The sequence below is a fragment of the Copadichromis virginalis genome, linkage group LG3, assembly GCF_057382275.1.
Source record: "Copadichromis virginalis isolate Kocher_CV1m ecotype Utaka linkage group LG3, C_Virginalis_male_GT1.1, whole genome shotgun sequence".
Lineage (NCBI taxonomy): Eukaryota > Metazoa > Chordata > Actinopteri > Cichliformes > Cichlidae > Copadichromis > Copadichromis virginalis.
In genome coordinates, this window is record NC_140620.1 from 61,826,032 (window position 1) to 61,850,666 (window position 24,635).

The window sequence follows — 24,635 nt, forward strand, 5'->3', positions numbered from 1 at the left end:
CAGTGAGACTCAACGTATGGCCCGCGGCCCACACGCGGCCTGCCCACCTTTCCTGATTCAGAGAGAGGGGACCCTGATGAACTGTGTAGTGTTCTTCCTCACAGTTCTAAGTATCAGACACAACAATGAATAATCCACAGCTGACTGTCTTTAGCAGGTCAAAGGTCACGGCACACAGCAGACAGTGGGAAATATTATAATTCTGATCATTTATCAGCACATATCCATATGTATAAAAACAAAGCTGACACTGTGAGACTTGATCAGAGGTGTGATCATCACAGCAGAGGCCTTTGTGTCAAAGTCACTGAGGATCAAACAGAAACACATGAAGCAGATTTTCCTGTTCTGGCTTTTTATAGCAGATAACCTTCAAAATATTCTGCAGTCCATCAAAAACTGAAGCAAACCATGAATCAACATGTGAACATGAGCTGATGCTGCTGAAGTGAAGCAAAGTTACAGAGGTTTGATTACAGACACAGCTGAGAGTTTGTAATCTGTCATCATTTTAAAAGGTTTACATTTCTTCAGTATTGAACAGCAGAAATGAGGCTTTGTTTTGGGAGGCCGACAGCAGTGAACACAACAGCAGACTGGTGCGTAATAAGCAGTGAATAATGCAGGAAACAGATTTTTGAAGGTAAACTGTTCTTGAAGTACACTGAGAGAGAGAGAGCTGTGCAGGAAGTAAACGTCAAAGTCAGAGAGAATTCATGACGATGTTCATCAAACGTAAAGCGTAGTTTGGATCTTCTTCTGCTGCTGGTTCACTCAGTTTTGGTTGGAGACAGATGAAACCTGCAGCTTCAGGATCTGTGAGCTGTCCACTTTCAGCCCCGACGGCGTGTCCGTGTACGTGCCGTCGAGTGAACGATCCACGCTCTGTGTTTCCATCTTTGTGTGTTTAGCTGCTCTCGTTTACTGTTTTATCTGTTTTCTTGTTGTTGAAATACTTTTGGGAGCTTTAACCTGAGATTCTGGCAAAATACATTTATATTAAAAATCGATTCAGGATTGAATGAATCAACATCGCTTTATTCAAATTAAAACCATTTAAATAGGAAAATCCATTTTTTTACAGCCGCCTCTAATGCTGGGTAATGTCAGCTGGTCCATGTGCAGCTGGCTGTGAGGCTCAGGGAGCGTCTACAAAGTGCAACACTGAAAGAACATCATCCATAAATATTGAGTAATAACTGGACTCTCATGCAGCGAGACTCAAATGCCTTTAAACATCAGCTTATCCTGCTGATCCAAGTCCAACACTGAGTTTGTAAAAACATGTTTGTCAATCATTTTGTTTGGTTTCTGAGGAAAATGATTCAATAACTTGCTGCTAATACACAACATTTCATCATATTTCCTCATAACCCTCTTTTGTCTGACCATTTGATCCCATTTGAATTTGCAATAAAGGATCCACAGAGTTTGGTGACAATAATGACAGTAGATGTTTGTGTGAAAGTGCTGGAAGCAAATGAGTGTGTGATGTTCCTTCAGTGTTGCACTTTGTAGACGCTCCCTGAGCACTGGTCTCACAGCCAGATGCACATAGAGACCAGTGTTGTTAGTCCAGGTCAGAAGATGACTTGTTGGAATGAAAATGAGCTTGTAGTTTGTCTGCTTTAATAATGTGACTGGAAAAAGGTGTTGGACTTCAAATATGTCCATTTCTTTCACACTTCACCTTTAAAAGTGAAGCCTTGTGGTTCCTGGAAGGAAAAACACGACTTTTTCAAGTCTTTGTCCTGTTTTTATGTTAAATGTACGACTTTAATGTGAAACATTCAGAGTTTTTTCTCTTGTTGTGTTTGTTTGAAGCTGCTTCCTGTTGGCTTCAGCTGTTTGGAGTTTCCATTTTCTAAACTTCTACATTCTGAACCTTCTTCAGCTCTGAACAGATGATGAAACACTGAATGATTTCAAGCTCAAACTTTGTCTAATAAACTTACATCTTTCATTCTTTATACAGATTGAGGCGCTGTGGTTTGTCAGAGATCAGCTGTGATTATCTGGCAGCAGCACTGAAGTCCAACCCCTCCCATCTGAGACAGCTGGACCTGAGTGACAACAACAAGCTGCAGGATTCAGGAGTGAAGCATCTGTGTGGTTTCCTGGAGAGTCCAGGATGTGGACTTGAAACTCTGAGGTCAGTCAGCATGTTTTAGTTGTGCTGAGATGAATATGATGTGAAAGTTGTGCTGACACTAAACTGCAGACATCAGGCTGATATTATACTGATCCACACTGAGGATCTTCATGGTAAAGTCTGTTTTCTTCTTCTCTGGTTTAGTCCATTGACTGCAGCAGAACAATGTTCACATTTCAAACAGTGAGACTCAACGTATGGCCCGCGGCCCACACGCGGCCTGCCCACCTTTCCTGATTCAGAGAGAGGGGACCCTGATGAACTGTGTAGTGTTCTTCCTCACAGTTCTAAGTATCAGACACAACAATGAATAATCCACAGCTGACTGTCTTTAGCAGGTCAAAGGTCACGGCACACAGCAGGCAGTGGGAAATATTATAACTCTGATCATTTATCAGCACATATCCATATGTATAAAAACAAAGCTGACACTGTGAGACTTGATCAGAGGTGTGATCATCACAGCAGAGGCCTTTGTGTCAAAGTCACTGAGGATCAAACAGAAACACATGAAGCAGATTTTCCTGTTCTGGCTTTTTATAGCAGATAACCTTCAAAATATTCTGCAGTCCATCAAAAACTGAAGCAAACCATGAATCAACATGTGAACATGAGCTGATGCTGCTGAAGTGAAGCAAAGTTACAGAGGTTTGATTACAGACACAGCTGAGAGTTTGTAATCTGTCATCATTTTAAAAGGTTTACATTTCTTCAGTATATCCACATTTGCAGCTGCTACCTCAACCTCCACTTGTCCAACACAACTGCTGTCCACTGCCTCCATGACATTGTGATTTTGCTGTTGGTCTTCTGTCAGATCTTCATCAATCACTTCTGCACGGGGCACACCTTCAGACTCTGCAGCTGCATAAGGAAAGCCTGTAAGATAAAATTAGACATAAGGTAAATGTACACCAATATTCCAATGACAGGTGTGTGATTCATCTGGAAGTTATGTGCGGATTAGTGTACAGTGATAGCAATTTAGTATGTTTTTAGAGGGGGGGGGGTTGTTTACCTCCGATGGGTGCTCTTTTTCGCTTCCGTTGCGTACGCCTTGAGTGCCGGTCCGAGTCTGATACAGGTATGTCGTCATGCCCCATGTGCAGTGTTGGTGCCCAGTCTGGATTTGTTACATCCATTTCATATGCTGGTTTGCCTGCAATAATGCCAAATCATAAGCTACTCAGTCGACATGATGTGGTTCTGCAGCATCACACATTAGCATGTTTTATCTCATTATCTATGACCTCAGCACGTTGAAAATAACACTAAAAGCCTTTCAAGAGTGATATGAATTAATTTAGAACTCACCGGAAAGAAAATGCCGTGAGCAAACCAACAAAAAGCTGGGGATTGCAGAGAACTCGATATCCGCTCGTCTCACCGCTGCAATCCAAGCCTGACGTCTTTGTTTAGTAATATCGGATACATGGGATCCCTCACGTTGCCTCCAGGACGGAAAACGATGAAAAGAGAGCCCGTTATCCAGCTTCTTGCCTTCACGATCGTGTGATCTAACGTTGCAACCGACAACACAACACGTACGATCCATAGCTGAAATGGTATCCTTTGGCTGGCCTACTGTCATGGCGGAAGGGGGCGTGGCCCATCTCCCGTGACATCACGCTCCAAAGCCCTATAGGTGGGAAAATGTACCATGTCGACCAATCAAAAATGATATGGAAACATGACATTTGGTTGTTTAGAAAAAGGGGGAAGTTTTAGGAGTGACCGGCAAGAGAGAGCGAGTGAGCGAAAGAGAGAGAGAGTTTTGATACGTGAGAGATTTGTGACGTTTACCGTGTTTGGTCTCAAGTTAGTTTGTTGTCTTGTGTATTTAGTGTGTAGCTGTTGTTTTGTTTTGTGTGTCAGTTCTACTAGTGATCGTCACAGTTGCTGCCTTAAAGCCAACAAAGGCAGATTGCAGTGTAAACGCTGAGTGACACACCTGCTGTCAGACCTGCAGGTTTATCCCTGTGCTGTTCTCATATGTGTTAGAGTGACACAAACTATTGTTTGACACCTGATTGTTCTGTAAATAGTTTGAAATGATTATATGAAAAATGTCTGAGCCTTGGCTGCATTTTTTGGTAAATAGTACCATATAACTTTGTTGTTTGCAAAACGTGTGCGTATTTTTAAAAATGTACAATCTCTATTTGCATTTCAAGTTATGAAGATGATTCGTTAAACATGTGTGTGGTTTTTACAGTCAAAATATCACTTTCTACTTGTATTTTAAATTTTGTCTGAATTTAGATAAATTGTGCTGATACAGTTGGTCAAAATGAGAAAATAACAGATTGGCAAGATAAACTGTTTTTAAAGGTAAAATATAGAGGCCACATCAAAAGTAGTCAAGAAGGGTTAAAGGCTAAAAGCAAAGTTGTCACCAAGTACTGTTTATATTTGTGTGTATTGCTGCAGCTTTTTTGAGTATTAATTTGGTGCCTTTGTGTGAAATAATGGTATTGTGAGTGATCCATTCAATTCAATTCAATTTTATTTATATAGCGCCAAATCACAACAAAAGTCGCCTCAAGGCGCTTCATAGATACAGAGAAAAACCCAACAATCATATGACCCCCTATGAGCAAGCACTTTGGCGACAGTGGGAAGGAAAAACTCCCTTTTAACAGGAAGAAACCTCCGGCAGAACCAGGCTCAGGGAGGGGCGGCCATCTGCTGCGACCGGTTGGGGTGAGAGAAGGAAGACAGGATAAAGACATGCTGTGGAAGAGAGACAGAGGTTAATAACAGATATGATTCAATGCAGAGAGGTCTATTAATACATAGTGAGTGAGAAAGGTGACTGGAAAGGAAAAACTCAATGCATCATGGGAATCCCCCGGCAGCCTACATCTATTGCAGCATAACTAAGGGAGGATTCAGGGTCACCTGGTCCAGCCCTAACTATATGCTTTAGAAAAAAGGAAAGTTTTAAGCCTAATCTTAAAAGTAGAGATAGTGTCTGTTTCCCGAATCCAAACTGGAAGCTGGTTCCACAGAAGAGGGGCCTGAAAACTGAAGGCTCTCCCTCCCATTCTACTTTTAAATACTCTAGGAACAACAAGTAGGCCTGCAGAGCGAGAGCGGAGCGCTCTAATAGGGTGATATGGTACTACAAGGTCATTAAGATAAGATGGGGCCTGATTATTTAAGACCTTGTATGTGAGGAGCAGGATTTTGAATTCAATTCTGGATTTAACAGGAAGCCAATGAAGGGAAGCCAAAACAGGAGAAATATGCTCTCTCTTTCTAGTCCCTGTCAGGACTCTTGCTGCAGCATTTTGGATTAGCTGAAGGCTTTTCAGTGAGTTTTTTGGACATCCTGATAATAATGAATTACAGTAGTCCAGCCTGGAAGTAATAAATGCATGAATCCATATAGTCACAAAGAATAGCCACTTGTTTCTGTGCTACCAAAGTTCCCCGGCTTTCATTCAAAATGTGTTTATCGTCAGCACCTGCACATTAAACTACTTAAACATTATAAATGTCTTCAAGCTCACACTGAGGCCTGTGGGGTACTATCAGCCACTGAGACAGTACACACATTTATATGTGTTTGTATATGAATATTTCATACTTTAAGACTGCCTGTTTATTTAAGGGAGATGAACAAAATACATTGGAATTGTACAAAATAATATCATGGATGATAAATTAAATAGATTTTAAGTAGATGCTTGTGCATTCTTAAAGTCTTATATGTTGAACTGAACTATGTGATCTGTTCAAAGCCTTAATCTTAATTTGAAGTGAAATGTGCATTTTGAGTTTATACACTATGTATATAAGGCGACCGTTTCCTTTTGCAGTATTTTTGTGTGGTGTACTTTTCTATGTCTTAACAAAAGGGGAACAAAGGTGTTTAAGTTCACCTAGGATGATGTGTTTTAATTTTCACATGGTCTTGCTTGAATTTGACCCTGACAAAGGCGTATGAACTCTGTCAGCTGTTTGGAGTTTCCATTTTCTAAACTTCTACATTCTGAACCTTCTTCAGCTCTGAACAGATGATGAAACACTGAATGATTTCAAGCTCACACTTTGTCTAATAAACTTACATCTTTCATTCTTTATACAGATTGGAGAGCTGTGGTTTGTCAGAGATCAGCTGTGATTATCTGGCAGCAGCACTGAAGTCCAACCCCTCCCATCTGAGAGAGCTGGACCTGAGCTGGAACAACAAGCTGCAGGATTCAGGAGTGAAGCATCTGTGTGGTTTCCTGGAGAGTCCAGGATGTGGACTTGAAACTCTGGGGTCAGTCAGCATGTTTTAGTTGTGCTGAGATGAATATGATGTGAAAGTTGTGCTGACACTAAACTGCAGACATCAGGCTGATATTATACTGATCCACACTGAGGATCTTCATGGTAAAGTCTGTTTTCTTCTTCTCTGGTTTAGTCCATTGACTGCAGCAGAACAATGTTCACATTTCAAACCTTCAAAGAAGAAGAAAAATCCTCCACTGGATAATTCACTGTGAAACTCTCCAACTCTTCATTCCACCTTAAAGTCTGTCTGACACTGAAATCCAAAGCAAAATGTGCGTTTGCTTTACAGACAGCAGTCCAACACAAACATACACACATCATCCAAAAACACAGTCCAACATCCAAATCTCCTCCACTGCCAGCATGAATGATGGGAAAGAGAAGGAGGAACACTCTGACATTCAGGGTTAGAATGAGTTTCATGAAGCAGACTGTGAAGATCAAAGCTGCATTAGAAAGCTTACATGAATGAATGAGTGGACAGAAGTGGACAGAGATCATCTGAAGCACTTCAAAGGCTTTAAATCAGCACATTTCTCTTTATTCTTTATCAACTCTGTTAGTTTCTCTCAGTTTTCTGTGGAATGAAGCTAACAGCAGGCTAATAAGATGCTGACCAATAGGTTTCTATTAAAGGTTGTAATTTGTATATGAAAAAGTGCTTTGGCTCAGCAGGGATCAGCTTACAGGTAGAATACAGCTGCTGGATGGGATTAGCATGTCATAGCTATCTACCAAACTGCTAACTGGGGGATTTCAGGCCATCTATGGATCATTTTTGCTAACTGTTTATTCAGCTTAGGCTCACAGGGCTGCAGCCTGTGCCCTAGCTGTCATAGGGCAAGAGGCGTGGTCCACCTGCACAGGTGAGCAGTCCATCACAGGGCCAACAGAGAGAGACAGAGAAGCACTCTCTCACATCCACACCTACAGCCAATTTAGAAGCACCAATGAACCTAAGCAGCATTTCATTGGACTGTGGGAGAACATCCAACCTCCACAGAAAGGCCAACAAGCTTCAACCTACAACCTTCTTGCTTTAAGGCACTAGTGCGAACCACTTTTCCCCATTTCAGCCCAAATCCTGCATCTTCCTGTTTCTGACTCCAGGCCAGCTCCACTAACACTTTCTCATCAGACACTGCCACCTAGTGGAGGAAGTCTTAGTTCCATTTAGAATAGAATTAGAATAGAATTCAACTTTATTGTCATTGCACATGCACAGGTACAGGGCAACGAAATGCAGTTTGCATCCATCCAGAAGTGCTTTAGTGATATAGATATATTAACAATATATATTAGCAATAATATAGATATGTGAGTATATTACAGAAATGGGTCTATTATGGTGTGTTATAATGTACACGGTATGAAGTATGTTGTGAATATTCTATAACTATAAGTATGTACAGCCTGTAGTGAGTACAAGCTATGTACAGGATATAAATATGAAAAACTATACAGAATATGAAATAAATAACTTTACAGAAGCTTGAGATTTGAAGCTTCAGATGACAGTTAGTTCCTTTACAAAGAGGTGGAGGTGGTGGGGCCACAGCACCATCATCACTGAGTGCCATAGGACACTTAACCTTTGTTTCCATATGCTGGGAACTTCCTGTTGTTCCAAGGAGGACTGGAAAATGTGTGAAGATCTCCCAGTCAGTTCCTCACAGCACACTTCAATCATTTCCCTCCCACAGCATCAGGACCAGGGCTTTTTCTCTCTTTGCTCCCACTAAGAGATTTCCACACAAACACCTCATCAGTGGGACTCTCAGAGCTACCAGCCCTTTGCTACAATCACAAAGCTCTTCATTGAAATCAATGATATCAAAGCTGGAATCAAATGAGTCCAAGTCTTCTGCTGATTCAGCATCACATTCATCTTTGCTCCTTGTTCTGCATCCCCACCATGGACTTCATTCCTTTCCAAGCCAGCCTTGAGTGTCCTTTATTCAGCTCATCCTCTGCTTTACTTTTACACCTGATTTTAGCTGCTTTATCTCTCTTTCAACAAGTTTCTGTGCCTCAATCTTTTTCTTCTCTCCCTCATAACAAGACAGCTTCTTCTGCCTGAGAACATGTTGGAGTGATTTACTAATCCAGGGCTGCTTATTGGGGAAAATACTTCCTGTTTCCAAAGTAATCCCCATTTTTCCCAGAAAGAAATGTAAGTAGAAATCGATGATCTCAGTGAGAACATGAGCCTTTAAAAAGTCCCAGTGGGTGCAGTCAAAGCAGTCCCTCAGTCCCAGTATATAGTCTTTGGTCCAGACTGGAACAACTGTGTGCCCAGTTTGAGCTCTCTCCAGTGCTGTGACCTGACAGACCCAGAGGGGCCATCACATCACATTTAGAAGCTCCCCTAATGGAGCCACAACACATGTCCAACACTTAGTCTGTCTTGTTGGACCAACTGGAAGAAATGATTCAAGGACTTAGTCACAGAACAGAGATTCAAATCTCCAAAATCCAACTGGCTGCATCAGGACATATAGTCTGAAACTCTGCATAGTTTCCTGTTTGAAGCTGCTTCCTGTTGGCTTCAGCTGTTTGGAGTTTCCATTTTCTAAACTTCTACATTCTGAACCTTCTTCAGCTCTGAACAGATGATGAAACACTGAATGATTTCAAGCTCACACTTTGTCTAATAAACTTACATCTTTCATTCTTTATACAGATTGAGTTTCTGTGGTTTGTCAGAGATCAGCTGTGATTATCTGGCAGCAGCACTGAAGTCCAACCCCTCCCATCTGAGACAGCTGGAGCTACAACTTAACAACCTGAAGGATCCAGATGTGAAGCAGCTGTCTGATCTTCAGCAGAGTCCAGACTACAGACTGGAGACTCTGGTGTAAGTAGAGTGATGGAGTGAGTGGGTGGTGCTGTCAGCAGTATTGTACTAAACACAGTCAGTATGAAACAAAGATCCAGTGTTTCCTGTAAAGCTGCAGCTTCTCAGTGAAGCTGTGAGAGGAGAATGGTGACAGGCTTCAGGATTGGACACAAACACTTCCTGTTTCTGACCTTTATGGTCACCATGGTAACGGCTGACACGCTCTGATCAAACGCTGTCAACAGCCAATCAGCTCTCTGAACAAAGCAGCACGCAGACCAATGACTGCATTCATTTCCAAGTTTAAAGCAGTGAAGAACACAGTCTGTAGGTGAGGAAGAATTTAGTGAGAGCAGATGTTTGGATGGAATTCCTCCAGTTAACAGCTGGAACCGTCCATCTGGATTGTTGGGCTTGTTGTTGGGGTTCCTACAGAGCTCAGAGTGGACACACCAAGGTTCTTCTAATGAATGAAAGTCCAAACTTAAACTAGGAGGGAAAAACATTTTCATCAACTTCAATAAAAATCCAAAGATTAGAAAAAGTGAAGCAACAATGAGTCCTAGTACAGTCCCAGCACTGAAGTCCCTGCTGCTCTTTATACTGGATGTGCTGCATCACTGACTGACAGCTGATGAAGAGTCTCTGGAAACACTCGTTTATCTCCTCTGCTCTTCCTTCTTCTCTCTGCAGGTGGAGGATATGATGGTAAACAGGACGGTGTGTGTGCTGAGAGAGGAGGAGCTGTGTCCTGATGATCCAGAGAGGTTGAAGCAGCAGCAGCTTGTGTGTAGAGACGCTCTGACTGGGCCATGTTACTGGGAGGTGGAGAGGAGAGCTTCATCCAGCAGTGACTGACAGAGGAATGAGAAGAAGTGCAGATGACTGTCAGTGCTGCAGAGTGAACTGCTCTGAGAACAGCTCCACTGTCAGACACAATGTAGAGTCCAGCATCATCCCTGTGTGTCCCTCTGGATCTGACAGAGGATCATCAGTGTATCTGGACTGCTCTGCTGCTGCTCTGTCCTTCTACAGTCTCTGCACAGTCTCTGTCTGACTCTGGCTTCAGACCCTCCTGGATCAAACTCACCTGGAAAGACTTTCAAACATCACTCAATAGATTTGAATACAGAATATATTTGATATATACTGTAGATGTACTGTAGAGTTGCAGTTTGTCACTTGTAAATACAGTCTGTGAGCCGCTGTGAGCTGAAAGATCTTTCTAGAAACAGGAAATGTTTTCACTCTTCTGTTGCTTTTTCATATATTTCCACAACATTAATATTGATCCCACCTGTCTCACCTGTTTCATGCTTTTATACATAATAACAGGACACGTGTGATCTGAGCGCTGCTGTGGTTGCTGTGCTGCACGTCTTCATTTAGATAACAGAGACATCTAGTGGTTCAGAGGGAGAACTGCAGGAGGTGGAGCTGTGTTTTAGCGTGGAAAACATTTTATCTTTTAGGCGCAGATACAAATATGACAAGTATCAGTGTGAGATACAAAAGGTCACATCAGTCAGCAGAGGGAACAGTGATCACACAGCAATGTAAGAATAGAAACATAACAGTGAATCTGGACATGTATACAGATGGAAGCAAACAAACAGGATGTAACACTACATTAAAGCCACAAATGGGAAGAAAACAAAGCCAAAGGAAAATATATTTTGAAGGAAATTGCCATCCCGGGTTTCCTCCGTGGCGTGAGCGATAAGCAGAGTTTTGTCCTTTCCTTCTAAGATTCCTAATTATTTAAAGTAACACTCAGGTATGCCGTTCAGCTGGGTTAGTTACAGCGCCGGGAGCAGCTTGGGAGAACAAGGAAACACAGACTGCTTCAGGTTGCCTTCCCAAATCAACTCAAAGGTTTATTTGATACACAGCAGTTTATATAGATGAAAAAAGGTTCGTGTGTCAGCTTTCCCAGTTCAAACCGGTACAGACCAAATAAGGAAACGTCTTCCTGCCTTGTGAGCCAAGAAGTATCCTGTGTGTAGTTTATCAGTTCAGCTACAATTTATGATCATCCCAGCAAAATACACTCCTAGACATAGAATACAGAGTTCTTTCATCAGTGAATTCTGAAACAAACCACCTAGCCTTTAACGAGCCTTTTCCAGGAGATAAAGAAAAAAGGGAGGATGGGAGTAAGGAAGTGGTCTCATCTCTGTGGTATTTTCGACCTTGGGGTACCAGCTTGTGAGTCCTACACATTAATTCTTGGGTCACAGAGAAAGAGAAAAATAACTAAAACAAAGGGGCCTTATTGAATGACAGAGTTTTCCTGCATAAAACAATATCCTGTAAATGCTACTATGGTATCAAAATACCTAACAGTTCCCCTCTTTTATTATTTTTTAAAAAATAATAACTCAAATAGAAAGGAAAAATCACAAATGTAATAATATAATATAAAAAGCAAATCATAAAATGTAATAGTTTACAACCTAATGTTCAATATACACATCAGGAACATCATTGGTAACATCTGACACATAACCTGGGTCAATTTGTGCCAATTGCAAATACATTGAAGTAGCTGTACTAGTAGCTATACGGGTTATCATTGAACGTACACAGGGTACCACACAACAGACAATAATCATCAAAAACATGCTGCAACGGTTACAAAGGCTACAATTAGTTCCTTCCATCTTCCAAACGTGTCCTGTAGCCACTTATGTAGCCACTGACCGTGACCTGTATTGGCAATTAGTTCTATCTGCAATGCTTCAAGTTTATTCATAGCTTGTGTGAATGAACCGTTAGGAGCGGTATTATTGGGAATGAAAGTACAGCATACATCAACGGTTACTAGACCACAGGTACCGGTCCAATTAACAGGTAAAGCTAATCTAAGGGTATTATTGCACATCCAATAAGCATGTGGGATTGGTCTGGTCAGGCGCGTGACCATGTGTGATTTAACTAACTCCCCCCAGTCAGTATCATTTAAGACACCCTCTGGGGGAACAATGATCGATTCTCCGCTCAAACTTGAACTGTGTGTGTGTTCCTCCAGATATGATAAAACTTCAGCCATAGAGACAGCTAGCCATGTCTCATTACAGCGTGCACCTGGGGAGTCAGAGAAGAATGTATAGTTATCCTTTGTATAATCTATGTGTGTGTCTGGGCCAGTTAACTTTAGTCTGCGCAGACATATCATACTAGTATTAAAATGGAAAGGGATCTGTCCTAAGGGCAGTGAGGGCTTTAACCTATTCTTAGGGCGTTTCATTGGGGCGCAGGTCCCTGCGGTGTCATTAGATAACTTCAATAATTCGCCTAATGGAGTCTCAGGGTTAGTTGGTGTGTGTGTGTGTCTAAGTAGGCAGTCGAGAGGGCTCAGAGTCAACTGTAAAGCGTCTTTAAGGAGAGCATTATCTCCGCTGATTTTCTCTAGTCCCTCAGTGAGGGGGAAACCGGATATGGGGTATCCTACTATTACCTGTTCTGGATTAGCCTTTGAACAGACATAACAGTTACTGTTTCCTAAATCACGAGCGGCTGTTCTGGCATTTTCATACCAGGCGTTAGCTCCTGTTCTAGAGGGCGCATAAAATGGTTTATTAGTGGCGTCTATGTTGCTATTTACTGATTTTAGGGAGCGTGAGGAGTGCATTAAGTAGGTGTCTTGCAAAATGGAGCATGAGGTATAGTCAGCAAAATATGACCTGCAGAAATGTGAACATGGTTGCAGTTTACAATACAAAATAGCAAAGAGAAATCCTAAGGTTAATGCGATAGATATGATAAATAACCTAAATATATAAGAAAGTATATAAGAAAAACAGTTCTTCAGTCGTCTCCTGGCCTGGTCCCAGGTTCGAGAGACATTGAATAAGCGTCGTATGATGACAATGGGCATTTCATTTTCTCCATTATCAGGATGAAATGAGTCTGGCTTTATCAGGTTAGACATCATGTGGTACTTTTGGCTTTCTGTTCCTGCTGGATGTTTGAGTACCTTGTCGTTGTTCTTTCAGACGTTGTGTGTTAATCAGTGATTGTGTGTGTGCACTGGATCCGGGCGCTGGCTCGCCTGAGATGTCATCTACCCGTGTGTGTTTATTTGCTCTAGTTCCGGGCGCTGGCTCGCCGGAGATGTCGTCTGCTTGATCCGACGCCTGAGATGGTCCGATTGGGCTGGTCTTAACCCTGCTGGCATGAATCCACTGAGGTTGTCCGTCCGTAAGGATGCTGGTTCTTCGTCACTGCCAGTAAAGCCTGGGGGCTGGAACGCGCGCGGCCTCCCAGAGTGTCCTTGGTTTTAGTGACTTCTCCAACATGCGTCTCCTTGTCTCCACTGGTGGAACTGTGGAGGGGAAAGGCTGAGAGAGACAAACTTTCTGATAGTTATTATTCAGTTTTTCTACCAGGTTGTGAACATCAGTGGACAATGCAATATACATCACCTTCTACTAGCGGTGCCCCTCTGGAAGCTGACCATGGTGTTGGAAATAGTCTTATTTCAAATGGAGATAATTTGGTTACTGCAGATTGAGTCATTCCAATCTCACAGAGGACTTGAGGAAGTAATTTGACCCAGGTCATTAAAGTTTTAGCACACTTTTGAATTACTTCTAATGTGAATGAAGATCCTCTATCACTGTTAATCTGGTGAGGTATTCCGAATCTGGGTATTATTTCATTGCTCAACTTTTGACAGACTACTTCTGCAGTTTCTTTTGAGGTTGGATAAGCTTCTACTCATTTACTAAATTGATCCACTATTACCAGTAAGTACTTGATGCTTCCTTGTGCTGGCATATGTGTAAAATCAATTTGTAATGTATGAAATGGAAAATCTGGTTGTGGTAAATGCTGATGTTTTGCTTTTGAGCTACCTACATTAGTTCGTGCACATGTTAGACAGGTTGCTAATATGCTTTTTATTGCGTGTGATGTTTTCTCAATTACAAATCTTGATTTTATTGCCCCTATTACCCCTCTTTGTCCGACATGACTCACACCGTGAAAATGTCGGGCAAGGACTGGCATCAGGGAATATGGGAGGGCAATCAAACCCTTAAGATTTTGTATAGGCAATCTCTGTCATCTAAGGTACAGTCATTATTCTCCCAATAGGTGTAATCACATGCAGAGGCTTGCTCTTGTATAAATTTTAAATCAACATTTGTGTCTAAATAGTCTGGGAGTGTAACAAGTGGCAGCTGTAGGGGCACAGATAATACTTCCTGCGGAGGTGGGAGCTGTGATGCAGCTGCAGTCTTGGCTGTCACGTCTGCTAAGGCATTACCTGTTGCTTCGTCTGTGTCAGCTGTACTGGGTCCTTTCGTTTTTTACAACTGCAACGGCCGATGGCAGCTGTATAGCCTGAAAAAGTCTTTGAACAAAATCACAATTTAGCAATTTATTTTACATCAGCAGATCTAAATCCTCTCTGTCTCCACAATGTGCCAAAGTCATGCACAACGCCAAATGCATAGCGGCTGTCTGCGTAAATCGTCACATGCTTATCCAAATGTAGCTCACAGGCGCGTATTAAAGCCATGAGCTCTGCTTTTTGTGCTGAGTGAAATGGTAATGAGTGAGCCTCTAGTATGATGTCAGGCACTGTTACCACTGAATAGCCACAAAGAAATGAGTTGTCATTCGGCCTTGAACAGGACCCGTCCACATAAACCGTGGCTGAGTCTGGGATAGGTGTTTGCTCTAAATCTGGACATGGTGCTGTGGATTCCTGTATACGTGTCATGCAGTCATGAACGTCAAGCCTGTCTGAGCCATCCTGTCGGTCAGAAGAACACAGCATAGGATCAATAAATGTGAGATTTGCATATGTTGTTTAGTTATGTTTGACCTGGTGATTGGTGTGTAGAATAGTGTCATGTGAGAGTGTGAGCTTCTCGCAGTCCCTTATCATGATAGAGCAAGCTGCTACTGCCCTCAGGCAGGCCGGCATTCCCTGAACAATTCAGGCAGCACCTTTGAGTGGCGGAGGTCAGCACTCCCTGTAATGCATTGAAAGAGGCAGTCATTTCTGTGGATCACAGTATTCGAGGAGGCTTGTCTTTTTTACAACAGTCACGCAGAATGTGGTCATGAAAAGAACAGTCTGGTATCCACTGTCTGCAATAGTTCACCATGCCTAGGAAGGACAACATTTCCTTCTGTGTAGTGGGACGAGGGACGGAGGTCACAGCTTTGACCCTGTCTGCAGTCATGGAACGTTTTCCGTGAGACAGTGTGAATCCCAAATATTGAACAGAAGTCTGACAGTACTGCATTTTCTTTGCATATGCTTTGTGGCCAGTCTTTTTGAGGTGCTGGAGAAGCATGTGTGTAGCAGTTTGACACAATTCCTCACTCGGAGCACAGAGGAGGAGATCGTCCACATACTGGATCAGAGTACAGCCCTCAGGAGGAGCGAAGCTGTCCAGGGTAGCACGGATCACCATTGAGAAAGCAGCAGGGCTGTCTATCATGCCTTGAGGCAGACGAGTCCAAGTGTACTGCTTATTTCTATGTGTAAATGCAAATAACGGCTGTGTATCTACATGCACAGGCACTGAGAAAAAGGCAGAGCATAAATCCACCACGGTAAAATGTGTATGCAATGCATGTCAATATGCTGTGAACATCTGAAACGAGAGGTGGCAGAGGAATGTTGACTGCATTAATTTGCCTTAAGTCTTGTATGAAACGCCATACGCCAGGTTTGTTAGGCTTTGGCACAGGATTGACAGGAGTGTGGGCTTTATTGCTCCTGTAGTCAATAAATCTCCTATGATGACATCTAGAGCTGCGGCTTTTTCCGTGGAAAGGGGACATTGCCTGACATATACTCGCTTTTTGTTTTTTTTTAGCTGTGCGTGATAAGGTATGCAGTCAATAAATCCTATATCATTCTCACTTTTTGACCATAATGTCATATTCTGGTATTCAGCTGGCAACATAAGTGCAGAAATAGTACAGTGGATAGGGTAGGTTAGATCTATGTGACGACATATTTCGTAACCTATGTCTGAGTTATGTAACAAAATCACTGTTTGACCTTCACTTGTGTGAGCAGTTATCATGTTGTTGAACAGTGTGAGAGAAACAAAAGTGTGGCTCCCAGTCATGGGATTACCTGTTAGTGGCGTCTGTACACGTTTTTTTTTTTTTTTTTTTGGCACAGTGTGTGACATAGAGTACCGGACAAAAAGGATGTTGAGTTCATTCTCTGCTGAGGGTCCAGCTGACACAGAGGATGTTCCTTCTCCATCATGTCGGTACATAGGGCAGAGAAAACATAAGCTGTTATCAGTGTCAGCAAACACTTCACCCTTTGTGTTAAATTAAATACACAAATTCATTTTTGCTTTGGGTGTCTGCGGCTGCTGGAAAACTGAGCTAAATTTGCACCTCTAGCTTGTCCAACAGTGCATAAAGCGTTTTATGAATACTAGGATGGATTCATCAGGCTTCTGTTTACTGCATTTAAGTCAATTTTGTCTCTGGACATTGTTAGCAGGAATTTCTTTAGATTCTTAAAGAAATCGGCGACTTTGTCATTATTTACCCTCCTTTTGTCCATAGCGGTAACATTTGATGCATCACGTCGCGGCATTCTATCATATATTTTCTACAGGACTTTTTAAGCAGACTACTTTTCTTATCACAAATGATATTCAACATTTCTACTGACCTGTTTTCTGGCGATAATCGTTCGGGATAAGGCTCCGGAAAGAAATTAGAATGCATTGAACTTCTTAAGTTGTAAACAAAGTCAGTCACATAAGCACTCCCGCATGTTCTGGATACGTGATCATGGACGTCTTCACCGATTCGCGGACGTAGGTTACACGTAACCGGAAATGGGAGTTATACTGAGCCGTTATTTGAGACTTTATTTTGTATTTTATTAATTTTTGGTTTTACAGGTACTTTAGATTTTTTATCGGACCTGTCTGTGGTCTTTGAATAATTCTGACCCATGTTCAGTGATTTCCAGAGGGGTTTACACGCTAGGAGGATTTATGTTAGTATTTTCGCTGCGGCACAGCTGAGGTCACTTTAAATTTATTGCTAGCAATTTTTTTGTTTGTGTGAGCAACTCTCACTTAGCGAGCAACTTCTCGCTTAACGAGCAACTTCTCGTAAAACAACAGGCAACTTCCTGTGTCTTTCTGCTTTTAATTTACTGCTTTTAACCCTTGTATGGTAATCGGGTCTGTGAGACCCGTTTTCAGTTTTCTTTCGTTTTTTTTTTTTTTAACAAAATTAAATTTAATTATTTACTAGCTTTCTGTGAGTGAGCAACTTCTCACTTCTTAACGTACGTTTCAAGATAACAGGCAACTCCCTGTGTCACTCTTTGGTGAGCAACTTCTCACTTAACGAGAAGTATTTAAGACAACAGGCAACTTTCTGTGTCACTTTTCTAAGTGAGCAACTTCTCACTTTTTAACGTACGTTTAATTAAACAATTAATTATTATTATTTTTTTAAACAAAATTAAAATATTCAAGACAACAGGCAACTTCCTGTGTCCACCAACACCACACAAGGGTTAATTTACTTTATTCGGGGACTGAGGAAGTCGTCAGTGTATCTCTCTGGATCACTAAGTGAAACTTCGTCAGCATATCCCGTTTTTTTATGGATCAATCACTGAGAGAGGTATAATATGGTCTCTATATAAATATGAAAGACACATATTTACCTTCTGTCAGGGATCCCACTTCTGACACCAAGATTGAAGGAAATTGCCATCCCGGGTTTCCTCCGTGGCGTGAGCGATAAGCAGAGTTTTGTCCTTTCCTTCTAAGATTCCTAATTATTTAAAGTAACACTCAGGTATGCCGTTCAGCTGGGTTAGTTACAGCGCCGGGAGCAGCTTGGGAGAACAAGGAAACACAGACTGCTTCAGGTTGCCTTCCCAAATCAACTCAAAGGTTTATTTGATACACAGCAGTTTATATAGATGAAAAAAGGTTCGTGTGTCAGCTTTCCCAGTTCAAACCGGTACAGACCAAATAAGGAAACGTCTTCCTGCCTTGTGAGCCAAGAAGTATCCTGTGTGTAGTTTATCAGTTCAGCTACAATTTATGATCATCCCAGCAAAATACACTCCTAGACATAGAATACAGAGTTCTTTCATCAGTGAATTCTGAAACAAACCACCTAGCCTTTAACGAGCCTTTTCCAGGAGATAAAGAAAAAAGGGAGGATGGGAGTAAGGAAGTGGTCTCATCTCTGTGGTATTTTCGACCTTGGGGTACCAGCTTGTGAGTCCTACACATTAATTCTTGGGTCACAGAGAAAGAGAAAAATAACTAAAACAAAGGGGCCTTATTGAATGACAGAGTTTTCCTGCATAAAACAATATCCTGTAAATGCTACTATGGTATCAAAATACCTAACATATTTGATCTCAGGAATCCAAATCAGATGCTTTAGAGCAGGGGTCGGCAACCCTGGGCACGCGTGTCACAGCTGCCACGTGAAGGGTTAACTGATGGCACGACCATAGCTGGACTGGCCATCGGGCATACTGATGGTGATTTTTCGTTTTTAATGGGCCGATGATGTTTTTTTTATTTTTTTGTAACGGTATAAACAATGAAAGATGGCGGATTGGCTGGATGCTGGTCGATGTGTAAAAATAAGTCAGTTGTTTGGTGGTGGCTATGGCGGAGCTTCCACAGAGGCAGCAGGTGGATGAGGGAAAGGGGAGGCGGGAGGAGCAGAGACCCGAGGCGGCTGCCGGTCCGAGTGTCAGGTGAACTGAACTTCAGGTAAGAAGTTATGACCTGCAGTCTGTCTGGGTCAGATATAAACCAAGTTTAGGTGCAGTTTATTTTCCTTGTGCTGACTTTTTACAGTCAGTTATAATAACTCCCACTCAGAGGAGACCAGAGATCACATTAACATGTGTGTCTCTGTATTAAGAAACATGCCATATTAGCCCAGTTTATTTTTCTTATCATTGTTGTGAGGAGACCATAAATAGCATTTGTATTTTCTGTTGTACAGTTCATTTGCTGTTATGGATAAAAAGTCTTTTTTTGTTTCAAAGTTGCTGATAAATATTCGTTGATAGCTGCAAACATCTGCGCACAAATATAATCCTATGAAGTGGTTCTATATAGTGTGTAATTTATTGCTAATGCAATCATATGGCACATTGACTTCTGAGGAAATGTTAGATGCACTCATCATCAGAAAGGTGTCCGACCTAAACCAGGGGGTTTAGAGCATCATAGAGTTTTTGTGGTTTGTTTTCTTTAAGTCATTTCACAGATTTTCTCCATAATTTCAATTCCTTGAATAAAACAACAAACTTAGGGGATGATTTTGTAATCCGACTTTATGTATGAAAGATTTGACTAAACGTAAAACAATCTTCCAGCTCAGTCGTCATTCTTATCTTGTGAAATCAAACCAAATGTTCTGTTGTCTCTAAATCAGGGATTGATGAAATCTTTGATTGCATCCATTTATGAACATGTTCTCATTCATATTAAATCGTAGTCTAAGTCCTTCTTTAGAGGGATAAATGTCATTCATTATCTTCAAATGTGTTTCTGTTGTTTTGGGGGGAAGTTTGAAGTCCATTGTTCAAAGTCTGTTAATGAAACTTTATGAAGTTTATGTAGGATGTTTTTCCTATTTTGTATTTGTTTGAATTATGATGTATTTCTGACTCTTGCTGCCATGATGCCAGGTCTCTCTTGAAAACAACATTTTTAATCTCAATTAAATTTTCACCTGGAGAAATAAAGATGATAATAATAATTTTGTCTTCAGGGAATCATTTCTCTGTAAAACAGCTTCTTCTGAAACTCTTGTTACATTTCTTGTTTATTGTTTGCTGGTTGTAGAAAAATGTCATCGTCTCTGTGTGAACTTAAACTCTACATGTGGTGTCAGCTATAAACGAGCTCTAGAGTCTAATAACGATGCTTTTATTATTGTCTGGTATCCAACCTAACCCTGGGCCTCTGGCTGAATGTGAAACACCAGCAGATGTTAAAAACTGTCTGGGTTACACGTGCATCACGTCGTGTGCTTCCTGACATGGATATGATTGGAATCTGGGCCTGTTCAAGCGGTGCTGGTATCATTGTTGTTTCTGAGACTTTCCAAATCTTTACTGGATAAAAACGTAGCAACTGATGGATTTAACATTTAGCTCTCAGACTGTCCCAGAAAAGGCGGAGGTCTGGAAGTTTATGTGAAGCTCTGTCTTGCTGCTCAAGTCTTGTTCTCTCCATCTGCACCTCAGCCATTTGAAATCTTGGCCTTAACTATTGATCTGTTTGGAAATCAGACTGTTGTTGGCTGCTATCAGCCTCCACCTGCTTCCCCCAGCACATCACCGTCTCTGGTTCAACTTTTATCTGAACTGCATTTTAATGACGTCTTTCAGATGGATGATTTTCATTGGGACTGGCTTTCTTCTGTGTCTGATGATTTTAAGGCACGCTGCTTGTTTTTAAAACTGACTCAAATTATTTAAAGCCTCACACGCCTTGATCCTAAACACCCAGATAAATCTGCTCTTATTGACCTTTTTTAACTAACATGCTGCGTAAGTTTTCCACATCTGCAGTTTTTGCCAACGACCTGAGTGATCACTGCGTAGTTGGTGCTGTGAGAAACACTAAAATCTCACGCTCCGAGCCCGCATCAGTTTGAACTGGGGTCGTATTAAACAGGCTGACAATGTCAGTTTGGGAACATTTACAGGAGAGTTGTGTCTACTTTGTGGACAGACACTCCCCTTTTTGCCAGGTCAGGGTGAAAGGTCGGGACAGGCCTGGTTTGGTTCAGTACCGGCCGATCTCCTACATGAGAGAAACCAGGCCTGGGCAGGAAGTCTGGCTCTGATGCTGATTGGCTACGTTTTCATTAGCTGTGTAATCGGATTACTGCCTCCATCATCAAGATGTAACTATTTTTTACTTTAACGACTGACAGTCCAAACGACCGTAGGAGGTTTTGGCAAACTATAAAGTGTCTCTGCCAGCTGTGACTCCTCAGAGCTTCCTCCTCACTTAAATATCGACTCCACTCCTGTGTCACACAAAACTGAAATGTTGCTTTAACAAACACTTTGTTGCTTCTTGCTCTTTGTTCAGCACAGTATCTGATGGTAAACCTCTTGCACACAACTCTGCTCGTAGTTCCTGCTTACTGATACCTTTTCCTTCACACCTGTCACAGTAGAAGAGGTTTGTAAGGCTTTGAATAGCCCCAACACCACAAACTCGTCCTCACAATCGTTCTCCTTCCTTCTTGCACTTGGCTGCAAATATCATAGCTGAGCCAGTGTCTTATAGTTTTAATCTTTCTCTACAACAGAAGGCTTTACCACAGATGTGGAAGTGTGCCTCTGTACTCCCCCACTGAAAGCTGGTGATTCTTCAACAGTTAGTAATTACAAGCCAATTTCCAAACTCTGTGTCTTATCTAAGGTTCTTCAAAGGCTGGTAAATAATCAACTTCAAAGTTATCTGGATGAAAATAGGATTTTATCTCCCTTCCAGTCTGGTTTTAGGAAACTGCACAGTACTGGAACTGCTTCGATAAAAGTTCTCAAAGACGTCTATGAAGCGCTGGATGCAAAGAACTACTGTGCAGCTCTTTTTATTGATCTATCAAAGTCTTTGACACTGTTGACCACAACAAAAACTCTTCTGGCACAACTTCACCTACTTCCAAGCTGCGTGGAGAGGATGAGGATCTAACAGCACAGGAACTCCAGCAACACTCAGCAGCAGCTGCTCCCAGTCCCTTGGTTTATGAGCTGAGCTGCTGACCACAGCATTTTATGTCATAGATTACTGGAAATAGGCCTTTCAGACCGAGCAGCTGGCTGCTTCTCTAATGTTCTTTTGGACATCAGCAGTGCGTTCAGCTCAATGGTCTCTCTTCCAGCTTTTTAAATGTCACTAAACGAGTGCACAGGGTTCTGTCCTGGGCTACTTATGTCAACGGTGTGGCACAAAATCTAGATGCATCTGTTCATTTTATACCATCAACATAGTTTTCAAACCATTACAGCAGCTGTTGATAGTATTCAGTCTCAGCTGGCTCAGACTGGCTTTAAATGTAGAAAAAACCAAAGTCATGTTGTTCACAAACAGAAAGAGGGTCCGGCCTTATTTCCTTCTCCTCTATCTGCTCAAAGTATTTCTATTGAAACTGTGGCCTCGTACACATACCTCGGTATTGTGGTTGATGACAGTCGTTCCTATAAGCCACACATTGAACATCTAATAAAGACACTGAGGCTGAAGTTGGGCTTCTCTTCCAGGAACAGATCATGTTTCACAGGAAAAAGCTTGTTGCTGCCACCTTTTTTTTTTACCTGCCCTGGATTACAGTGACATGATTTATATGAATGACTCTGCTCGCTCTCTTCATCTGTTGGATTTTGTCCATCATGGGGCATTAAGATTTATAACTGTCTGTAAACCTTTAACACACCACTGTACTCTGTGTTCTCTGGTTAACTGGTCCTCATTGGTCTTACACAGGATGGTCCATTAGTATCATTTTATCTATCAATCTGTTTCTGGGTTACTGCCTCCTATTCATCAGAGTACATGTTAGGCAAACAGTTTAGTCACAGCCTGCAGTCTCAGGACATCATTACATCCACTGTTCCATCAGTTCATGCAGAGCTTGGGAAGAAGGCGTTCTCCTTTTCTGCTCCGTCTTCATGGAAAACATAACCGAAGGATTTAAGGCTCTCCGTTGATTTCACTTGCAGACTTCAAAAGACGTACACATGTTTTTGTGAAACCATCTCTGGGAACTTGTTCTCGTTTTTAATGTGACTGAGTACATTACACAAACTTTTCTTTTATTGTTGTAATTTTAATATGTTTGTCTGGAACAGGTCTCTCTTGTAAATGAGACATTGAGTCTCAATGAGCCGACCTGTATAAATAAAGCTTCAATTACAAAGTCCTTTGTTTAAAAGTTCCTTCAGTGCCAGTGGGACGTGCTGTGGCTCTATCGGTTGCTGAGCCTTTATATTGTTAGTTAGAAACTACAAATATAATGGCTCACTGTATTTCAGAATCAGAGAAACTTTATTAATCCAGGAGGGAAACTGAGTTGTCATAGCAGCAAATATACAAGAAACAACAAGCACTCATATAAAGTGAGTGTAGAAACAGAGTTATGATAAATAAATATTCAGATAAATAATATCAATATATAATATAAATAATCTATAATCCAGTTTTGAGTTCCCTCCCCAGACGCCTTAACGCCCACTCACATCCTGGGCCATCTGACCTCAGGAAATCACATGATAGGGTGGGGCCAGGTTTCACAATGAGCTCACCCAAAACCCTGGCTGATTAGGACCCCCACCCGCTTTCACACCTTGGCTCATGTGATTACGTAGAGGATCATCAGGGGGTCCTTTGTCCCTCTTTGGGGGGAAACTCCCACTGGGTTTAAATCTGGGACTCCCCACCAACTGACCCTTAGAACTGAAGAAGCTTCTCAGATGAGAGGTGAAACATCTTCAAGCAACTCAAAGAAGTCCAGACGCTTTTCTTTGCAAGCTCCTTAGTCTACAATGACCTGGATGACTGAGAACCGTCACAGACAACTCAGTCCCATATTTTAGGTTATTCTGAATAAATCGTTCATGCCCTCTCTTTGGAAAGAAGCTGTTGTGGTTCCTGGTCCTAAATCTAGTCGTCCAAAAGTTCTAAACGACTTCAGGCCTGCTGCCCTCACCTCAGTCTTTGAAAAAATCATCAGAAATGTGATTATGGAAGACACTGAACTTCAGCTTGATTCAATGCAGATTGCACATGAGCCCAATAGAGGAGTGGAGGACGTGCTTTTGATTCTACTTCACCTGATTGTCAAACATGTAGAGAGTAAAGGACTTCAGTTCATCGATTTCTCTGCTTCTTTCAATAACACAGCCCCAGATTTGAATCAAAAGACTTTTAGAACAGTTTGAAATCCGGACAAACCTGATCAAGTGCAGTCATATAAATATCTTGATGACAAATGCTATTATTTTTCTGTAAAGCAAATTGACCTAAAAGTAAAGTAACCTTGATATGTCAGGATGTAGATGCCCCACCCAAAAACGTCATCCAGCCCTGAAACATCGGTACTGTTCAAGGCAGCATTGCTGTCCACACGTCCATCAGAGTGTTTCTTTGGACTTCATGGTGTTGCTGCTCCCAGTATTCTCTGAGACAACCTCTGAGGCCGTCACAGAGCAGCTGTATTTGTACTGACATTACATTACACACAGGTGCACTCTATTTAGTCATTAGCACTCATCAGGCAATGTCTATGGGCAACTGACTGCACTCAGACCAAAGGGGGCTGAATAATAATGCACATAACAAT

At 41.7% G+C, this 24,635-nt stretch overlaps 1 protein-coding gene across 1 annotated transcript in view; it reads left to right on the forward strand.

The window, feature by feature from the left end:
* LOC146716484 (protein NLRC3-like) overlaps positions 1-24,635 on the forward strand; it is a 368,054-nt gene that overhangs the window by 89,555 nt on the left and 253,864 nt on the right. The gene's annotated exons all lie outside the window — the stretch shown is intronic.